General features: G+C 37.9%; 1 long non-coding RNA gene across 2 annotated transcripts in view; it reads left to right on the top strand.

The window, feature by feature from the left end:
• LOC148186243 (uncharacterized) overlaps window positions 1-16,790 on the top strand; it is a 67,612-nt gene that overhangs the window by 16,830 nt on the left and 33,992 nt on the right. The window lies entirely within an intron of this gene.

Raw genomic sequence — 16,790 nt, 5'->3', positions numbered from 1 at the left:
TATCTGACTTCTGCGAGTCAACAGTTTGGGGTCTCTGCCGTCGTATTTTGCTCACGCTGACTGACTGTCCTGCACGCCACGTTTGAAACGAGCGTTAACGTCTGGCTGCCAGTTCAGTGAGCGCCATCAAACCTTTGGGGACGGAGCTAATTGTTTGGACAGGCTGCTTTTTTGGCTGCTGATGAAAGATCTCCATTTCTGTGATGAGTCTCCAAAACCAACTGCTAACATCAGTGTGTGTGTGTGTGTGTGTGTGTGTGTGTGTGTGTGTGTGTGTGTGTGTGTGTGTGTGTGTGTGTGTGTGTGTGTGTGTGTGTGTGTGTGTGTGTGTGTGCAGGAAGCAGGCAGGGTGCCCAAATATGCTAAGAATTAAAGGGAATGTGATTGTGTTCTTTGGATTTATATATTTAAAAAATATTGGACGTCGCTGTTGGCCGACTGAAACATTAGAGAAAAAAAAAGTTCAATTCAGAGATTTTAAAAGTCACAGAAAAAAGGACCACTCTGCCTTTCACCTCTTTTTCTGTCTGATTTTCTGAAGAGACAGCTCCAGCATTTGGCAGAGGACTTTATTAAAAAATTAAATTAAATTAAACAAAAAAAACAACAAAAGAAAAAAAAACTGGGGGAACCGTTCCCCGACAAAAAACATTGATTTTTGTTGTGATTGCCCCCTAGAAAACAAAAAAATGCAACAAAAATAATTCATTAAATTTTGTTGTAATTTCACTAGAAAATGAAAACAAAATGCAAAAAAAATCCCAATTGTTTTTTTTAAATTATTATTATTGCCTCAAGAAAATAAAAAAGCAAAAAAATAAATAAATGAATAAAAACAACAACAACAAAAAAAAAAATCCAATGTTTTTTGAGTGATATCCTCTGAAAGTTTAAGTCACACTGAATCCAAAAATATAATGTTGTTACTCTTTAGCTATATTCATTTTTATGGTAACTAACATATTACAAGCAATATAACACTTTTTCTTTATGATTAAGAGACATCACCATTTGGCAGATGCCTTTATTAGAAAATAAAAGCAAGCAAATTAACAAATAAATTAATTAATTTAATAATTATAAATAAAATAATTAATAAACCATTGCTGTTTTTTTGTTTTCTTTTTTCCTATTACCCTTAAGAAAAACACACGAAATAAGTAATTAAATCAAAAATAGATCAGTAAATAAATATTCAGACGCAGTGATGTGAGTCACACTGAATCCTGAAGTCTGATGTCGTTAATTATCGTGATGAGCTGCGTGTCACCGCTGCAGCGACCGTTGACCGCGCGGTCAAACGGGCCAAATCAGCGCTCGCGCTGCAATTACCACCAGCCGCCGTGTTCGGAGGAATGTACCTGTCCGTTTGACCTCACACATTATCTTTCCCTCCGCTCTGAATGACGCAGCAGACCTTTTCGCCCAGACCTCCACCGTGGAGTGATGTGCATGCTCGCCGAATGCAAAGTGCAGGAACAAATAAGTTAAAAGCTGATGTTAAAAATGTAGAGAGATGTGGGAGGAAAATGGAAAACGACCAAAAAAAAAGCAAGTGCGCAAACAAGCTAAATTTGTCGTCTTTGATGATCGGCGCCGGAGAGAACCCAAATCACACATTTCACTGAGCGGATGCCAAAAGTTGTTTAACAAGTCTCTGATCCACATTTAGAGAATCTCACTTGTGAAAATGAGAGTTTTACCTCCTCCGCTGTGAGAGGCAGCGGGTCAGCGCGCGGGGTTAAAGGTCTCCGTCACTGATGGAGGCTCATTAAGCGAACTGAATACCAATTCCTACACAACCACATTTTCAAAAGAACCAGATGTCCACTTAATTAACTTATTGTAATGGTTTTGATGATTCACTCTGCAGAATTTATTCAGTTATTCTAACGCTGTGACCCCTCTGATAAAGCTCCCTCCGTGTGCCGCTTGAGACGAGTTTGTCTCAGAAAAAAGCCTTTAATGAGACAGCGAGCGTCCTTTCAGCTGCTGTCTGCAGTTTAGCTTCATATCTGTGTCCTTTTCTTTCACACTGAGAGCTTTAAACTCCTACAAGCTTTTCTTTTTGTCTGCCGACGTTTGTCTCGTCCCGTGTTGTCCGTCAGAAAAAAAGCGACAAATGTGGGCAGGATTGTAAAAATTAAATTATAGCTGCTGCGCATTTTTAGCAGCAGCAGAATAATTGTGAGACAGTGAACAAGGGGTCGACAGGTTATCGGCCTGGACGAATATTGGGGCAGATATTTGGCATTTTGCAGATTATCTGTGTCTGCATTTTATTTTAATCATCGCAGATATAATTAATTACTTAAAAAGAGCTAAGAAAGTGTCAGCGTGGGAGGAACTTTTAATTTGTAAAACCTCAGGGAGCTTTTTATTTATTCTTTTTTTTAAGTTTTCATTTGACTTAATAAAAGATGTTAGGAAGCTGCTGTATATGTTCAATGTTTTTGATTTGATTTTATTTGCTAAAGGCATTTAAACAAAGTTTTGTGTTTGTAACGGCACTGAAGCGGTGTGCAAAGTCTGCTTTATTTTCATGTATGGGAAGATGGATTGCCTCTAAAATCTAATAATAATAATAATAATATTATTATAATAATAAAATATCAACAACAACAGCAACAACAACAGCGACAACAAAAAAAAACAACAACAGCAATAATAATAATAATAAAAACATCAATAATAGTAATCATAGGTATAATAATAAATAAATAATAATACGTCTGTTTTATTCTAACACATTACAAGCATTTTAAAAAACACTTCAGGATTTGTAATTTAAATGTTTTTATTTCTTTTGGACAAAAAAGAAAAACTCAGAGACCCTTTGGGAGCAAATTGGTTTAATTTTTCTCAAAAACACTGGAAAAGAGTTACAAGTTACAAGAAAATGAACTGAAATTTAGTAAAAAGAGAGAAGGGAAGTTTTAAAAAGTGAAAATAAATAAATAATATGCAGTAAAATAATAATATAGAGATAAAACCATTAATAATTATTATGACAACAACTATTTTAGTATAGTTTCCTAAACATTTTTTTCCTTTTTTAAATTATTATATCTTCTAATAATTTTCTAATAATTTCTAATTTTTTAAATTTCTCTCTCTCTCTTTTATCTTTTTCATTCATTTCTTGCATTTTTTTGGGACATTTCCTGCCAAATTGCTTATTTCCTTTTATTCTGTGTATTCAAAATAAATATATTCAAAGAGACAAATGACATTTTTCCTGCAGAACATACTTGCCGTTGTAAATTAGTAGCATATAAATGTAATTTCTCGGAGACGAGGTTTCGCCGACACACTTGACTTCCTCTGGCGCAGGTCAGCGGTGAAGGAAGTAATCAGAGCCGCAGCTGCTCGGGTCGAGCTCACGTGGATAAGAAGGTATAATCAAGGATTAAGTAGTGGTGTAAAATATCAGTCGACAATCTTATTACATCTCTAACAACCTATGATGTCACCCTCAATTAACCTTTTGGTCTGCTGTAATCAGATTTTGGCGCTCGCAGGATATCTGGAGCACATCATAAATGCTGGGAGGATTCAGATTAATGTGAATAAATCACCCAAATGGACGCACACATTAAGCGTCGCGGTGGTGGCGCCAAGCTCTCATCAGAACTGCAAATCTATTTTTTTATATATTAGCGGAGCAGATTTATTTCGCTGTGTTTTCTTTTTCTCAGTGATGCAGAAATGAGCCAGCTGGTTAAACAGATGCCCTCCATCGCTGAGACGTGTGATGCCATTCATCGTCTTAATCAGAGTTAATCACCTTCATAAACACGCGGCAGTGCAGAGAAACAACAGAGACCTTTTCTTTTTTTATTTAACTCTTTTCATTGAGGTAATCACAGTTTACATACAAATGAAAAAAAACAGTGAAAATAGATTTTGTTTGTTAACAATGTGCAGAAAACACAGTTTGAATAAGAGAAAATAAAATAAAATAAAAAACCTAGAGGGTAAGATGTCATACTTCTCAGACTCAACCAACTTTACAAAATATATTTTTTCACAAATATTACTCATATTTAGAAAAAGAAAAGGAAGAAAAGGGGAGTGAAAAGAAAGAAAAAGAGGAGAAAAAAGGCTAGAAATCAAAAACAAAACAAACAAGCAAACTATATATATATATATATATATATATGTGTGTGTGTGTGTGTGTACATACATACATAACACACAACTCTCTGTCTCTCTCATACATATACATATATATATTTATATATATATATACTCACGTGAGTATAGCTGATATTACATTGAAGGATTTAAAAAAATGTCATGAAAGTCAGCACTGCTTTTGTGAATGTTTTTATTCATTTACTTATTTTTAAAAAAAGATTAAACTTGGCTCGTCAGGGGAGGAGGTTGGTTTGTGCTCTTAAAGTGGAGCCCTTTTTTTTTAACCGTTACATGACAGGAGCGTCTGACTCACACAGTCTGACAAACTATGTTTTTGAAAACAATGGAGTGTCCTCCCACGCGTCCTCGGCAGGCGGTCGCAGCTCAAAACGGTGGTTTGCCCCGTCAGCTCCGAGCCCAGGCCTGCAACGGAGACGGGAAGACGCTCCCTTTTCATCCACGTTTCCACATTAATGATTGTGCGGCTCTGGATGTTGTGTAAGCGTGTGACTCAGTCCTGACAACACGCTGGAGTACTGTATATTTCTGAGTGGGGTCACTTGAGAAATGAAGCTCCTCTGGTTTCTGCAGGAAGCGGCCGAGTGTTTGGTAATCTGTTATGAGGGTGAACTCAGAGCAGAAGTAGAACCAGGATGTAAATATAGTATCTTAATGCGTGGACGTATTGATAATTTACATACGATGTTAAAACGGTTGTATAATGTCCTCAGGGGGTCGGGGGTTTAGATAAAACTGAGACAACGTGATTGTTTCAGATTTTATGCCTCCGCCTCGGCAATAGCCGAGGACGCAGGCGTTATGTCCGTCCTTCTGTACGTGTGCACGTCCGTCCGTCTTATTCTTGTGAGCACGATATCTCAAGATCTCTCACCTTTATGGAATTTCTTAAATTTGGCACAAACATCCAAGTGATACATAAAACTTTGATTTCTTGTTTTTGGTAGTAAAGTAAGTAAACAAGTCAAAACAGACTTTGGGGAAGTAAACACTGATTTCTTATCAAAAATGAACTTTAGTTTCAGTTTGACTTTAACCTCTCTGTAAATACATTTAATCACTGATGAACTAATTGCACTCAAGAACGCCTTAAGAACATTTCTTTACATTTGGCACAAACGTTCACGAGGACTTTAGGGTGACCTGATTAAATTTTGGTGGTCAAAGCTCAAGGCCACTGTGTCCTCGTCTGTCTCAATCTTGTGAACCCAATATCTCGTGAAAACCATGAGGGAATTTCCTCAAACTTGGCACAAACGTTTGAGTTGACTTAATGATAAACTGATCCAATTTTGGTGTTCATAGGTTAAGGTCAGGGCAACCTTGCATTTGTCACAATCTTGTGAAAGCAGTATCTCAGTGCCTAAAGGGGATTTAAAAAAAAAATTTGCATAAAAGTCCAACTTTACTCAGCGATGAGCCAGTTTGATTTTGATGGTCATAGGTAAAAGGTCAAGGTCACTGTGACCGTTCATTCTCATGAATACAATATTTTAAAAAAGCCTGAAAGTGCTTTTTTTATTATTGAAATTTGGCACAAACGTGCACTCGCACTCAATGATGAACTGCTTGACCACGGTGGTCGAAGGTCAAAGTCAGTGTTACCTTGCATCCATCTCATTCTTGTGATAGCAATATCTCAAGAACATCTTGAGGGATTTTTCTTTACATTTGGCACAAACGCTTACTTGGACTCAACAAAGAACGGATAAGATTTTGGTGGTCAAAGAAAACGTTGACCTTGCAACTGTGTCTGTCTTGTGAGAGCGAAATCTCAAGAGCGTCTTTAGGTATTTTTTTTTGTCTTTTAATTTGGCACAAACGTCCATTTGGACTTAAGGATGACCTAATTAGAATTTGGGGGTCAAAGTCATCGTGATCTTGTCCATTGATTGTCTTGAATGTGATAGCTCAACAACACCTTAATGTAATTTCTTTTCAAATGTGGCACAAATGTCAACTTGGACTCAATGATAAAGTGATTTGATTTTGATGGCCACAGGTCAAAGGTCAAGGTCACTTTGACTTGGCATTTGTCTTGGTCTCATGAACGCTGTATCTCAAGAACACCTTGAGGGAATTTTCTCAAATTTGGCACAAACGTCCACTTGGACTTAATAATGTACCGATTAGAATATGGTGGTGGAAGGTCATAAATCAAGGTCACCGTGACCTCTAAAATACATTTTCTCATGAATTAACTAGTTTCCATATAAATAATAAGTGGAATTATGGATGTTGATTTGTGAAAAATGGAAAATTCTTCCTGTGGATGGTGTTGAAAGTGTCTCTTCAGCTTTATTGAAGTGCAAGATTAAATTTTTGGAAGTTCTGTTTTAAAGTGACAGACTCTCAAGCAGATGTCTCAGACCTGCCTCATTGGGCAGATTTCGGGTCTTTCTTCATTCAGTCATCGGCGCAGACAACCGGATCCTCTGTGAACGAGGAGGCGGAGGAGAACAGACTTTGATAGACGATGAGGTTGATTATTGATCAGTAAAATGTGAGAAATGGCGCTGAACTTGCACAGTAAGCATTCACATGGAAGTGGGTTAAAGCCCTGGATGGGATTATTTTGGCGTAAACAGCTCCTGCAGTTAAAGGCAGATCACGCAGGGTGAAAACACTAATATTACAATTTAACACAGCGGTCCAGGCAGCATTAATTAATAATTCTCTTCAGTTTCTTCTTTCTGTCGCCCTCCTGAGAGTCCACACTGTGGCTTTCAATCTCATTAAGTGCTGATATGTCAGAAACACACATGCACACATTTGAAGATATGCCCACATGCGCTCGCATCATGTCACTTTGTGTCCCATTAGCAGCTAATTAAGATGTGAATGATCTCCTCGGGGGGAAGTGTTCTACTTAACCGCCTTTCAAGCGACTCGGCGTCCCACATTAATCTCTCTCCTCGGGGGAACATGGATATTGATCTGCTGCTCCCACGACATCAATCTCACTTGGAAGAGATGAACAAGATTAAAGTGAGATGAGCGTCACATCCAGGAAGAGCGGTGATGATGACCTCTGTAACACGGCCACATAAACAGCCGATGAAGAGGGAGCTTTCACCAGAGAAACTGACTTTTCATTTTACAAAGAAACACATGAATATTCATTATTAAATAAAAAACACATGAGCACAGTTGGTAAAATGTTGCTGTGCTTTTTAAGTTTTCCTCTTAAGCTGATAAAATATGCAGTTTACAGTAGTATTGGTGGCAGGCGGTACTTCTTTTTGCAGTTTTTATTTTATTTATTTTTTAATGCAACAGTCATGGCCAGAGACATTATGTTTTCAAGTTGTCCATCCGTCCATATTAGCACCTGAATGTCCATGTCATTCACATGAATTCGATAGAACACAATGAGGAAATTTTTTAAATTTGGCACAAACGTCCACTTGGACTAAACTTATGGACTGATTAGATTTTAGTCAAAGGTCAAGGTCACAGTGACTTTACATCCATGTCATTTTCATGAACGAAATGTATATTTGTATACAGCCTTTAGAAAATTTCCTCAAATTTGGCACAAACGTCCCCTTGGACTCAAGAATGAACTGATTAGAATCTGGTGGTCAAAGGTCACAGTGACCTCATAAGACATGTTTTTGGCCACGATTTAAGAATTCATACACTCAAATTTCAGTCACATGTCTCATGATTTAAACATAGTCATGACCTGCGACACGTTTTCTAGTCTCAGTCGGACCTTAGCAGCGAAATACAGAAACGTTTCTGCTAATCGTTTCATATTTCAGACTGTGATAATCAAAAAAGGATCTACTTAGCATGTAGTATATTTAAAATTAATATTTTTTTGTGTGTTTTTTTCATCTAGAAACATAGTGGCATCCTGACAAAAAGCTGGCATTTGAATGGTTAAAATTGATGGTTGTATGATTAGGACTGATGCTGCTTAAAAAATAAACTCAATGAAAGTAGAAAATCATATTAATGTATAATATTTACATATATATTTACGAGTGCATTTTGTGTGCAGAGTGTGAATGTGAGTATTTGACTTTGCAAAATAATGAGATCCCCGGCTGTGATAATCAAAAAAAAATCTGCTTAGGATGTATCATATTAGAAATTATTCATTTTTCGTGTTGTTTTTTTTCCACCTAAAAATGTAGCGGCTTCGTGACAAAAACTGGCATTTAAAGGGCTAAAATTCAGACAGTTAATGAATATTTGATATTTATGATTAGGACTGATGTTGGATAAAAAATAAACTCAATGAATGTTAGAAATCACATTAATGTCATATATTTTAAAGCTTGATTTTAAAGAGCATTTTGTGCGTGCGAGTGTGTGGTATTAAAGCGGGCCTTAAAGGGTTAAACGAGTTCAGCTGAAACGATGCGTCCAGCAGCAGAGAGGAGAAATGTTTCTCAGAGCGTGTCAGTCAGTCTGCAGCTCAGCCGGACGCCACGGTGAGCAGAAAGAAAGACAGAACAGATCGATGCTGGAAAGCAAAGAGCGGAGACGGCGTGCACGCTGAGGTGTCGCCCGCGGCGTCGCCCGCGGCGTCGCCCGCGGCGTGGGTGTCAGTCAGCGTTAGATGATGGTTATACTGGGTGAGGAGGTGAGGGCGCTGGGAGCGTGAGGCGAGGACTGGAGCAAAAAAAAAAAAAAGTTGGGAGAAATTTCAACTTTAGTTTGACCAAAAACACCAAAATAAAACAGCAGCTCTGCGCCGCGCCCGGCTCTGAGTGTTTGTGTATTCTGCAGCGGCGGCGCCACATTTGCATGAGTCATGGCTATTGTCATCATGTGCGAATGATGAGATGAAGGAAGGCGTGCCTGTCAGCCCGTCTGCTTATTCTCGTTGGTGAAATCTGGTTTCTGGTCTTTTTCTCCCCTGCTGGAGCACACATACATATTACACCTCCTCCATTTATTCATGACTCCTCCGTGGCTACAGACATAACGCCGTGTCACCCCGAGAGACGGACGAGAAAAAGTCTTTTTAAATCAACCAGATGAAAGGCCCATTGTGTCCTCGCGCTCGCCTCTCTCGACAAGAAAATAAGGAATATAAATGTGCGGACAGATAGCAGGAATAAGAGACATGAGGACTCCCCTCCGCCTCTCAGTCTCTCCTCTTAGTCCTGAACCGCCTGCAGAGACGCAGCCGTCCACGTCTGCATGTTGTCCTTTGTATCAGTCAAACGGGCGCTGCGTTACGTTTTAATAAAATCCAATCTCAAAGTGTCAAACCATCTGAAACACCCATTATAACCTGTGATCAGCAGCCGATGTGAACGCTGATAAACAATCACGATCTGATATTTTTACAGCCGAGCACGAGCATGTTTTCGGGTTGTCCGTCCCGTTCTCGTGAATATCTCAAGAACGCCTCGAGGGAATTTCTTCAATTTTGGCACAAATAATAACTTAGACTCAAGGATGAAGTAATTAGATTTTGGTGGTCATAGGTCAAAGGTTAAGCCCACTGTGACCTTGTCTGTCTAATTCTTTTGAACCCAATATCTCAAGAAGACCGTGAGGGAATTTCTTCGAATTTGGCACAAACGTTAAAGTGGACTCAAGGATGAACTTAACAGATTTTGGTGGTCATAGGTCAAGGTGATTAGCAATGATTAGTGACTAATCAATTAGTAAAACGACAGAGAATTAATTGCCAACTTTTTCAGTAAACATTAATGTCTTTTTTTCAAATTTAAAAAAAAGAGTATTGTGGTTTTTTTTTTCCCTTTTTTAAAAAATATTTTTTGATTTTTTGGGGTGAGATTTTATGTTTGAGTACAATAATTCTGACGTTTTTTTTAAAATGATCTATAGTTTTGAGTTCTTTGGGTGATTAATTTATTTTCTAAAATATATTTTTGAGTTTGGGGTGTTTTTTCTATTTTTTTAAAATAATTTTGAGTTTTTGGGATGTTTTTTCATTTTTCTAATAATTTTGAGTTTTAAGACATTTATTTAGATACGTTTTTTATTATCTTTTTTTAATTTTTAAAAAATTTTTTTCTTAATATACTCACTGACTTTTACTTGAGTAAAAGTTTTAGTGCAGCACTTTGACTTGTATCGAAGTGTTTTTACAATGGGGTATTAGTACTTTAGTAAAGCGTCTGAGTACTTCTTCCGCTACAGAAGTTGATGGATGTGGCCTATGGTCCCCTCACAGTCAGGAGCAGATGAGGTGCAGGGTTTCCCCCAAATTTTAACAGTCTCAGTCTCTCTGCTGGTGCAGGTGAACTCTGCTGATCCTCATTAACTCTGCATTCAATGTACTAAACAGCCCAAACTGCCCTGAGGGAGGCTCACAGTTCATTATTAAATATTTCCATTAACTCTTGTGCAGCGGAGGCTCGAAGGAGCCACATATTAAACGCAGCTCACATTTTCAATCCCCAGGTAACTCCTGCTGAATGATTAATGCTTCAGGTGCAGAGTGTGACTGCAGCCGCTGAACCCTCTGAATACTGCATGTCCACAGTCTCATTTATTCAGGGAGGTCGCTGTATTAGGTCTCTATTTATCTCTCTGTCCTCCCCTCACTGTCTCCGTCTGTGTCCCAAACACAAAGACACATTTAAAGCACTTTGAGCTGTCTCACACACAGACGGACAGCATTTAGGTTGACGATTAAACTCATGCAAAAAAAAACTTTTAGTGAAGATTTTCTGCGTATTAATACTTTAAATCACCATTACAGCGACTCGTCGGCTGCTTTCATTAACTTCGGCTCATAAAGAGCTGCAGGAGGAGATGCAATATGACAATGAGAAGAGTCTGTGCGTGATGGAGGAAGGCAGTTTAAAACTCTGCAGCCAAACTTAATAAGAGCCGTTTAATATTAATGTACATTCTGCACTTCATTGACGCCCACACGGCCACATTTATGAGGATGGAAAGCGATATTCATTAAAAAATATGATGCTTTAATCAACTCAAGGCTTTTATTGGTTCTCCTCTGATTTGGGATTGAGTGTTTGTGCGTCGGGGAGGCGGCGTGCTGGCACAGAGACGCGTCTGTCAGCTGGCTGTTAGCAGACGTCCCCAATCATAAAAGCAGCTGTGTTTGCGTGACAAACACAGTCAGATGTGAATGATCCATTATTGTCCTGTCAGGAGACTCTGATGCCGAATTTATGACTTTTTATTACCTATTTTCACGAGCGGCGAGTCCTCGCCGCCAACTGGGTTCATCTGCAAACAGCAGAGACGACAGTGAGGCTGATGAGGTGGTGCTTCACTGTGAGTGACCGCCATGGCATCAGAAAATCCTAGAAACGTCCCAAAATTTCATGAAAAGTCCAAAAATCCTACAAATGTCCTAAAACTCTAGAAATATGCTTAAATCCTAGGAATGTCCAAAAGTCCAAGAAATGTCCTAAAATAGCAGAAACATCCCAAAATCTGAGAGAAATGTCTTAAAATCTGTGAAATCTAAAATGTTTAGAAACATCCTAAAATCGAAAAATTCCTAAATTCTGAGAAATGTAGGCCTACTAAAATCCTCTAAATGTCAGAAAATTCTGGAAACATACAAAAAGTCCTAAAATCTGAGAAATGCCCTCAAATCCGACAAACAAAAATCCTAGAAATGCCCTTAAAATACTAGAAACATTTCATAATCCCTGAACTTCCAAAATACCAGAACCATCCTGAAATCCTAGAAACGCCCTAAAATCCTAAAAATGTCCCAAAGTCCTTGAAATCTCCTAAAATCCTAAAAACATCATTCAATTCTAGAAACCTCCTGAAATCCAAGAAACATCCTAAAATCCTTGAAACTTCCTAAAACCCAAGAAATGACCCAAGAAAGAGCCTTAAAAAAGTTCTAAGATCTGACAAATGCCTTAAAAAATAAATTTAAAAAAGTCCCTAAAAATCCTAGAAATGTCCTAAAATCCTAGAAACATGTATGAAATGTCTCGACATAAACCCTGGAATAATATTCTGGTGTTCAGACGCCCAAAAACTGGAACAGCTGTTTTTAAAGTGTGCCTTAAAAGTCTGGAAGATTGAATTCATATTTATGAAAGATAAATAATAATGAACATTTCTGGACTTTCTGGGCTGTTTGCAGATGTTTAAGGAGCACTTTTATAAACTGTTTAGAAAAGTTACAGACGATAATAAAAATGTCATCAATTCTCATTATGATTATTATCTGAGGGAACAGCAGCATCCGGGGCCCCTCAGCTGCTGTCGGGTTAAAACCGGGCCAACATTTGGGCTCTGAAAGGATTTTATCTGCTTATTGTTTGAGGGACGCGGCCGAATCATTACTCACCGCCGCCGTGCAGCCCGGGCTCCTCGGCCGCCATCGCTCTCCTCCCGTACTCGGGATGAAGGTGTAAAGAAGAGGGTGAAAAATGAGCCGCAGGACGCTCCTCTATTGTTTGGAGAAAGTGATTCACTTTGGCTGCCGTCTGCATCAACACAGCAGCTGTTAGAGGAAGAGCACTGCGATTACTTCAAATATCACTTTTTGTTTTTCTTCACCATCTTAAAGCTCCAGTGTTGAAGAGGACATGTGGTCAGAAATAGAAATCTTATGTAATAAGTCTGCTGTCTTTAGTGTATAATCACCTGAAAATCAGAATGGTTGTGTTTTGCTGTTTATTTCTACGTAGGATGCTAAAAGATATTTTTAAATCTGATAAACGTCTTAAAATCCTGAAATCTTAGAAAAATAACAGTGCTGGAGAGGGCTGTTGGACATGTCCGCGCTGGAGAGGGCTGTCGGACATGTCCGCGCTGGAGAGGGCTGTCGGACATGTCCGCGCTGGAGAGGGCTGTTGGACATGTTAAATATGTGATATTTACATAATGAAAATATCATAATTTTGATTAGGCTCAATTTAAGCCTTTATTTCCCTGTTCATGATCTTTTTATTTTATCCTGAATTGTCCGATTGAAATCTCATAAATTCTGATAAAAAATTTCTACATTTTGAGAAATCTGAGAAATGTCTTATAAATGTCCCTAAATTTTGACAAATGTCTTAAATCTCAGAGATGTACACAAATTTGTGAAATGTCCTAAAATCCATGAAATGTCTTAAATTTCGAGAATTTTCCTAAATTTTGAGAAATGTCCTCAAATTCGAGAAAAACTTAAAATCTGAAAAAAAACCTTCCTAAAATCTTTGACATGATATAAAATCCAAGAAGTGTCCTCAAACCCTAAAAATGTCCTAAAATGATATTAATACTCTATGTGCCTTTACTGGAACAACGCTTAATTTAACTTTATTATAACTGTACTTTAAGGTATTATGACAATACTTCACTGAATTTTTCTCTTTATTAAAACCATAATTTATTTAGTAGTTTAGAAGATGTGAAAATATTGAGATATATGCTGCTTATCGCGATATGGCCTGAAACTATGGTGATATCATTTCTAGGCTGTGTCGCCCGGCCTCCGTCCGCCGTAAACGATAATAAGAGGTCAGATTTATCCGTCAGTCAGTTGGATCTTTTTATGTTTGAGCTGTAAAGGCAAACTGAGTCCATTTGCATGGATCCGCAGCCGCGATGTATTTGAGGCAAACACATCTGAGCTGAGAGAGACAGCGGCGAGCTGGACAGAGACAGCAGGTCACCAGAAACCTGTAATCAGTCTCGCCTCCTGGACTCTGCAGCCCTGCAGCTCTGCAGCTCGTCGGCCGGCTCGCTCTGCTCTCTGAAAGCCTCCGAAAATGCCAGGTCGCACATTCCCCTCAAAAACCTCCCGCCAATTTCATGGAAATGGAACATTTGTTACTCAGCGATTTTCTTTGCATTTTGCACATAACTGGGAGGGGGGACGAGTGAGACCAGGACTCAGATCAGATTATTACAAACCTAAAAATCCTGCAGAGCGAAATGAAAAACGTACCTCCAGCTGTGTGGAAAAGCTTCAGCTATATAGATCAACCAATCTGAGGAGAAACGGGGCTGTTTTAAGTCTGTTGTACTCAGTTTATGGCCCCAATTATTTTCTAATTCACAATAAAAATAAAGTGATTGACACTTACATATATGCATACGAAGACATGCTCGTATACATTAAGTACCAGAGTGCATTAAACAGCATCAAAATAGAGCTTGTTGATCAAAAAATATCTGAGTGACATCCTGAAATCCAAGAAATGTCATAAAATATAAGAAATGTCCTCAAATCCATAAAATGGTCTAAATTCGGAAATGCACTAAATTTTGATGTCTACAAAGATCCTGTAGTCCGATAAATGTCCTCAAATCTGAGAAGCGTCTTAAAATCCTAGGAATTTCCTAAAATCCTCGAAATGTCCTAAAAGCCTGGAAAGGTACTAAAATCTGCAAAATGTCCTAAAATACAAGAAAGATCCTAAAATCCATAAAATGTTCTAAATTCAAGAAATGCACTTAAGTCCAATAAATTTCCTCAAATCTGAGAAATCTCCTAAAACCCTTGAAATGTCCTAAAATTGAAGAAATGTCCTCAAAATCCTAAAAATGCCGTAAAATCTGAGAAACATCCAAAAATATGAGACATGTCCTAAAGTCTGAGACTGCTTAAAATCCTAGAAATGTCCAAAAATCTTACAAATGTTCTAAAATTGCAGGAACATGTTAAAACCCTAGAAAAGCCCTAAAACCATCGCAGAATGTCCTAAAATCAGACAAAACATCAGAAAATCTGAGAAACATCCTACAATCTGAGAAATGTCCTACAATCCTAGCAATGTCCTAAAATCTTACAAATTTCCTAAAATCTTAGAAACATCTTAAATCCTTGAAAAGTTCTAAAACCCTAGACAAGTCTTAAAATCCGAGACAAGTCTTAAAATCCGAGACAAGTCTTAAAATCTTAGCCATATGCTTTAATCCAAATGTCCTAAAAAACTGTGAAATGTAGATTCTAGATTCTAGAAAAGTAGAAACATGTTTGGGGCCCCTGGCCCCTGGCCCCCCTGTCATTTTGTAGACGTGGCCCTCACTCAAAGCGGGTTGAGTTACGTGCTTCAGATGAACTAATCTGAGGAGAAATGTCGGCTCAAACTGAGGAGAGGCGAGCGAATGAGGAGGAAACGTTTGATCCGGCACCTCCTCGGCGCCTCGTGGCAGAGCGATCGCTGCGATGAAAGATGGAGGAAAGCGGCGGGAGAGAAATCGATGGTAAAGATGAGCGGAGATAAAGGCGAGCGGCGAGCAAAGATAAAGGGAGACTGAATGTCTTCCTCGGTGGTTTTTCCTCGCCGTGAGCCTCGGCGAGCTGGCTCAGCAGTCTCCGTAATGAATGGAGATTTCTCCTCATTTTTCACGTTGCTTTCTTCCTCGTGCATTTGCACATTTCACACGCAGAGTTTGAGGGGGAGCGTTGGCCTCTGACTCCGGCGGCGCGCTGTCCTGGTCGGGTAATTGGCTCTGTGTTTGGCCCTAAATCGTCCTCGGGGACATAATGGAGATCTGTGCTGGTGGTGATGGAGTTTAAGGGGTTAATGGTGTGTGGATGGCTCTCTTTAATTCTCCCTCTGATCGGACCGGTGAGCAGAGCGTCACGCCGGCTCATCTCGCGTCTGCAAGTCAGTAAAATATCTTTATATGTGTGTGAGAGCACAAATACTCATCCAGCCTCATCGCCGTTAACCCTTTAAAACCTGCAGCAACATCAGGCTTCTTGTGCTGCTTTCAGAAACGTTCACAAAAAATACATGAATTAATAAATTAATGAATAAATAAATAAATAAATAAATAAATGGACGAACAAACAGATAAATAAATACATAAATAATAAAAAAAAATGAATTAATAAATAAATAAAACCTTTAAACTCTTTTAAAAACCTTTTAACCCTTTATCTTGTTCAGGAGTTCCACAGATTGCTGGAAATTAGTGGATGTGGATTTTTTTTTAAGCTCTGGACACAAAAAAACTATATTTATAATTATTATGATTATATATTTTATTTAATTTTTACAGAATTGTTTTAATATTCAGCATTTTGTTTTTTGTCTGATTTTCTGATCATTAAATCGTTCTTAAACATGAGATGAAAGGCTGTTAACAAATTGGTATTCCACAAATTGCAAGAAATTAATATTACAATATATATATATATATATATATTTAAAAATTTTACTTTAAAAAGTTAGGATAAAAGTCTAGAGAAAAACTGTATTTATAATTATCATAATTATATATTTGAAATTATGTTTTGGAATTTAAAGCACTTTTCCTTATTTGATTTTTGTTTTACTTTCTTTCTTTTTTTTTAAAAAATATTTTTTGGTAATTTTCTTGTGCTTTTTGAGAATTTTTGGTCTTTTATTCTTTCATTGCTGAGTGGAAATAAGACCAGTTTGCTCAGGTTTCACAGAGGTAATTATGTGGTGAGTGTAAGTCAAATTTAGTAAGTAATTACTGGTTATTATGTTTAACCCTTTAAAACCTGCAGTGACATAATTTTTCTTCCTCTTACGACCTTTGAACTTTGAGCTAACTGATGCAATTTCCTTTAAAATAATTGGAAAAAGTTGGCAAGTTGGTGAGAAATGCTCCACAAATTACAATAAATTAGTAGATATAGATATTTTTAAAAATAAATACAGTAAAAAACATAGAGGAAAAAAGCTATATTTAGAATTATCATAATTACACATTTTAAATTTGAT

Source organism: Plectropomus leopardus, chromosome 20 (assembly GCF_026936395.1).
Source record: "Plectropomus leopardus strain MGB_pleo_1.0 chromosome 20, ASM2693639v1, whole genome shotgun sequence".
NCBI classification, from domain to species: Eukaryota; Metazoa; Chordata; class Actinopteri; order Perciformes; family Serranidae; genus Plectropomus; species Plectropomus leopardus.
Note: the sequence above shows the minus strand (reverse complement) of the source record. Positions and strands in the feature narration are given on the sequence as shown.